We start from the raw sequence: 6,000 nt of genomic DNA, 5'->3' as shown, positions 1-6,000 counted from the left end.
TCACCCTTCTCAGGTCCCTCCAGACTGGTGAATTATGCTGCAATTTACTATGATCAAGTCAGAGGGTAGTTCAGCACCTGCCATCCTGTTCTATCACAGGGGCAAGGACAGGGTTAACCAGCTCTCATGATGCAAGGTATTATTTATTCAGGACAAAAGCACAATGGAGAGAACATATATCAGAAACAATAAACGGCTTCCATGAAAACCAGTCTGACCAGGTGTCACTCATCAGCCACATGAACATGTTGGAAAGTTCCAAAGTCCTTGAAACCCTTGCTGCATAATATGTCTCTGTAATGGAGTTCACTCACCATTGTGGAGCCTCCTGCTGGCTGTCTTGGGAATTAGCTCTGTGTGTTTGTGCACCCTTTTTGAGTTATTCCTTATTGCCATCACTCCTGCTCTAGGACCCGCATCTCTCCAAGGACCACGGTGTCCGCTTCAGTGACACAGCCCTTTGGCCATGCCACACACTGTACTCCCCCCTTCCAGGGGACCTGCAGTCTGCTGTTCAGCCACTTCCCTTAGTGGCTACTGCAGCAAATTGTCTGGTCACTTCCTCATGTCCCCTGCATCCTCTTTGCCTTTGCTTGAGGGTCTCAACTTGCAAACACCAGCAGCCAGCCAAGAGCTGTATCTCACTCCCCTGGTCCCTGCTAGCAGGACTGATCTGTCCAGGGTGCTGGCAGTTCTCTCAGCCCTCCAGAGACACAGTCCTTCCAGCCTGGTCTCCCAGCAGAGAACTGCCTTCCTCTGCCCTGCAGCTCCCTTTTTAAACGGGCCTTCTTGGCCCTGATTGACTACTCCCTTCAGCCCTTCTCTGATTGGCTGAATCCTGTGCAGCCTACCTAAGGCTCTATTAACCCCTTAAAGCCTAGTGTGTCTCTCTTGTCACTGTAGCATATCAGGCCTTGGAGGGGGATAGAGTGACCCCTCTCCTCTGCCAGACTGGTCACTTTATCCCATCCTCAGTTCTTTGTTTGATGTCCTTCTTCAGCCAGTTCCAATCATGATGCGTAGTTCAGTGTGTGTGTGTGCGTGTGTGCGTGTGCACGCATGCACTACCTGGGTTTGTGAGATTCTTAAAAAGAGGTGCCAGAATTATGGGATATGGATGGCATTATGAGATGGGAAAAGTTGCATGGTAGGAACTTGCCCCCTGCATTCAGAGATCCCTGGATTAGTCCCTTCTAGCCCCCAGCCCACTAAGAAAATTTCCCCAAAGACATTGGACCGATGGCAACGCATGGCATTCTGGGACACCTATTCGTGGTACACCACACTTCACATCAATAGAGGCACTTCTGGGGACTACCTGCAGTGCTGATGCAAGGAGCAAAGTATGCATGTGCTTGAGCGATGTACAGGCTTTGGTGACTATGCGCTGTGATATCTTGTGTTGACCATAGTTTGTAGTGTAGACGTGGCCCTAGGAAGGAAATCAATTCTTGCCCCTTAGGGGGTAGTGATTCCATGGGAATAAGTTCAGACTCGTCAGGCAGATAGTTCATTAAAATATTACAGACAATTCCCACTTTTGTCACAGATGTCTAATATGCCTTGGATATTTTGGTAGTGAATTACTAGGGCCCAGTTCTTCATGTGTAATTAGGCACCTAACTCCCATTGAAATCAATGAGAACTAGGCGCCTAACTCCCATTGAAGATCTAGGCTTATGTCTCTCTCTCTCTGCCCTTTCAATCAGAAAGCAATCCCTCTATTCTCCTGTCTATAAGGAGAATTTCAGTAATAACCTCTTTGCTTATTCCATATTATCTCCTGCTAAAGAAACTTAAAACAATGAGACATCAACACCCACTTCCCAAACTACAAGACATATTGTCGAAGAAACCTCCAGAAACTCAGATAAGAAACAGAACATAAAAACAGGATGTGTCTCTTATTTTACTGCAAGCCCTAAAGGATGTGAAATGCTTTATACATTCTTTGGTTATATAAATGTATGAACGAGGTCCACTATAATGGATTCTTGCTGATTCTCTTTCTAAATGATTGATGCACTCAAAAAATTATTGGACTTCTTTAACAGAAGGAGGAAAAAAGACTATTGAAAGACATAAGCAACTTTGCAATATTAAATGAAATTGCTTGACAAGCAGGAAGGGGAGAAATTCCAGTTAATAGCAGGCATTAATAGAGAAATAAAATTCTTGAAATGCAAAGATTATGAAAAGTATAGAAGAAATTTGTTATACATCAATGCCATCAAGAAAAGCCGCAGAGAAACCAGGAGAGCAGAAATCTGAGAGCACATTCGGCAAGTGGGCAATAGAAACAAAAGGATTGCCCTCCTCTGCCAGACCCAAAACAGGGTATATAAACTGAGGTCAGTGTGGTGAGGGTCAGCCACATGGACAGTCTCTTGCCACCTCCAGGGCCACAGGCTCAGAAGAATTTGCTGAACCCACAAAAGCTGCAGAACCCAGGAATGCCACCAGACATGTGGACAGACTTTCCCAGAGCTTCTATGCCTGAGAGGTGGCGAGACTCTTTTCAGGGATTGTATTTCTCTATCTCTGTTCATTAAAATCAGTAGAGGAAAGTCCCCTTGTAGAGTCAGCTGTCTTTCTAGCGAGAGACCAAGGAACCATATTATGGATTTTAACGAACTACTGCTATCTGCATCTTCTCCTTCGTAAGTCCAAGTACATTGGCCTAAGAGAACTGGGAACAATAACTTTAAGCAATTGCTTTTGATGTTTTAAACTTGTTTCTTCCATACCGAATATTAGAACAAGCAGGGATCACGTTCCTAAGGGCGCCTTAAGGTAAGTGCAGCCTCACGCCTTGGAAAAGTACCGGAAGTGTGATGATATAGATACTAAAGGATTGATAATTGACAATTATAAGGAAATGTAATAAGAAAACTTGGTGTTTTGTATTGCTCTGGCGGGCTTTGGTGCTATTTATGTCAATTGGTTGCATGCCAACATGTTATATTCACTGTATAATTCTCAAAAGCAGCAAAATGACTTAAATGTCTAAGTCCCATGTTCACTGTAAGGCACAGTGTACAGCGTACACAAAAGGGAGTGCTAGGATTTCCTATTCATAACTGATGTTTTCACAGCAGTTGAACTTTTTGGACTCCCCTCCCCCGCTGTGTTCCCTCAGATTGTCAGTTTCAGACCCTGGCTGGCTGGGGGTGTCGTACCATAGGGGCAGGCAAGTAAGTTGAGTCCTGGTCCATCCAGACCCCTGAGTCTTTCTGCTCTGTATGCTAGAAGTTTATGCTTTAAAGGGGTTGTGATAGCTGCTCTACACACCGCTGGACAGCGCCGCCTCCTGGCAGTTCTGGGGATTAGCTCAGCCAGGCCAACAACCCTTCCTGCAGTCACACTCCATCACTTTCTCCCTCTGCAGGCCGCTCTCGCGCCAGGAACTGCAGCCTCCTCTTTGCGACTCGGCCCTCTGTCCAGGTCACTCTGTGGTTTCCCCTTTGGGGGTAGGACAGTCTTTTGGGGCAAACTGTCCCAGGCAGTCCACTCTCCACTGCCTGGTCTGTGCCACTTCCTCAGTGGTGGGTAGGGGAGCCCGGACCAGGGCTTGCTGATCAGCAGCCTAGGTCTGCACTATCTTATGCCTTGCTGCTTTCCCCTGAGCCTTCCCTACCTTTCCGGCTCTCCCTCACTCTGGGTTTGCCAGCCCTACAACTCCCTCCTCCCAGAGAGCAACTGTATGGTATTTGTCTCTATAGCCTGAACACACCTCCCTTCTCCCAAGAAGTGACTGCAGACTCCTTCCCTGCAACCCCTGTCTGCTATCAGCTCCCTGGCTTTATACAGGTCTCTCTTGTTCCTGTCCACCTGAGCCTCATTTAACCAATCTCCACTCCCTGGCTCCTCTTCCAGGGGCAGCCTAGGGAGTAACTGCCCCTGCACCCCAGCCTCGCCACCATAACCCTTTTCAGTCTTGTGTGGGTGGACACCCCAGCACAGAGGTCTAAAACTTCTATTGCTTAAATATAAAATGGTTCAAAGTACTAGGAATATGGTGGTTACCGAAAATAAGTTGCAGTTGTTTTACTCTGTTGGGCCTGGCCTTGACCACTATGTGCTGTACAGGAGCAGAAGAGTTTAAACCATGTGGCCCACTGTGGTGCTACTGAATCAAGCTGTTGAGCTATGTTAAACTGTGTTTGAGAGAGTTTAGTTTGACCTCTCTTTCATCCAGGCTCCCTGAGCCTCTCTGTGCTCTGCACTACAGGTGTTTGTAGTCTCAGAAGTAATACAGAATCCTGTGCCTTCAAAGAACAGGCTCTGAGTCTGAAGAGTGTTACAATAACTCCCTTCCCTGAGCCCTTGGAGGTGGGCTCCTGAGGGTTGCTAGCATTTTAGCCATCACATGTCATCTAGATCTACTTTCAACAGGGTTAGAGAAAGTGATAACATTGCTGGTAGCTGTACTTCTCTAGAATTCCCACCATTGCTGGCCTGGTCGTGACAGTGGGCGAAACTTGCCTATTTTAGCAGAATCTGGAAGCAAATTTGCAACATGTGATCTCTGCTGGATCTGCAGCGTTCAGCCAGAACTGAAGGGGCAACAGGACCATGGCTGCTGGACTGAAGAATTGGATGGTTCTGCACAGTAGCCACTAAAAAGGAACTGGCCAACTGATTTTTCTTTCATGAACTAGGGCAAAACTGACTTGAAAATTACATCTTTCTGACAGGAGGAATTCTGTAAGATGTCATCTTGGTCTCCTGTTTCTTGAGAACGGCAGCCACCATGCTGCACTTGGAAGGGAATGCACATAACTCTGAAATATAAAATTAACTCCTCCTTAAGCTGCAATGCAGTGTAAACTCACTGTAACTCATTCTGAAGAGAAATTTTGTCTGCATGGGTAACCATAATTCTGACATTGCCTAACTCTTGAATGCTTGATTGTGAAGCCTTTATATTCTTTTAATGTGGTTTGTTACATGCAATAGCCAAGCCTACAATAGAAATGCCATCACATGGAACCATATTGACTGCTACCTATTTCTACAGTGGGGTTAGAACCTTTAGATCCAGTGCATATGCCTTTGCCATGAGCTAACAGAGTTTACTTGTAGCAATAGTAAGTGGCATCATGTGGATTGCACAGCTATGTACTGCCAGCTCAGGAATCCTGGGTTCCAGTTCAGGCTCTGAACAAAGCATGTTGCAGACCTTTCTGCTCCTACCCACCCCAAGACTGACCCTTGCTGCTCCAGCCCCTCCAGCCTGGTCCCTATCTCCCTCTCCCAACACTTCAGCATAGCTCCACCCTTTTGTCTCCTATTTCCTGTCCCCACCACTCCCCTTTCCTTGACCCATTCTCCCTCCTTCCCCATCTCCCCTGAGATCCTTGTCCCTCCCCCTAGCCTCCCCATGGCTTGGTTTTTCTGGGTTTAACCACCACGCTGCACTCCCTGAGGGGGAACTAGAGATGATCATTTTTTCTCTGTCCCTTGGAGTATTTAAGTGTCTGATGCTTTTTCAGAGATGGGAGTGAAACTGGGCTTAAGGATTACCCTCCACAATACTTTAGGTGACTGGGGCTCTCCCTGCTCTCAGAGAGGTAGGGTTTATTGTCTTCTGTCCTCACAGGGAATCCCCATCTGGGTTTATGAAGGAGCAAGCTGGGGTTGAAGAAGGGGCTTCCTGGAATCTTGATGTCTCTACCCCTTCTCTACCTCACAGGCACCAGATGGGTCTATATTTCCCCTAGAAGCTCAGCCTGGACTATGAGTAGGGAGCTCCAGGAAAGCCTATTACAGAGGCAGCTGGGCCCCATGGCCCCTCACTGCACTCTGGTGTGGGTGTTGCCATGACCAATTTTTCTTGCCACTCAAGGAAGCAGAGACAGCTCTGGATCCAACTGGGAACTGGTTGGTTGAACAAGATGGTTCCATTTTTACATAATCACTTTTCTGACCATGGCTACAACTGAACCATGATCAAATATGAGACCCTTACCCTTAAGGACCCTTGCAGCCTAACAAGCC

This window comes from Chelonoidis abingdonii, chromosome 7, assembly GCF_003597395.2.
Source record: "Chelonoidis abingdonii isolate Lonesome George chromosome 7, CheloAbing_2.0, whole genome shotgun sequence".
NCBI classification, from domain to species: Eukaryota; Metazoa; Chordata; order Testudines; family Testudinidae; genus Chelonoidis; species Chelonoidis abingdonii.
Note: the sequence above shows the minus strand (reverse complement) of the source record.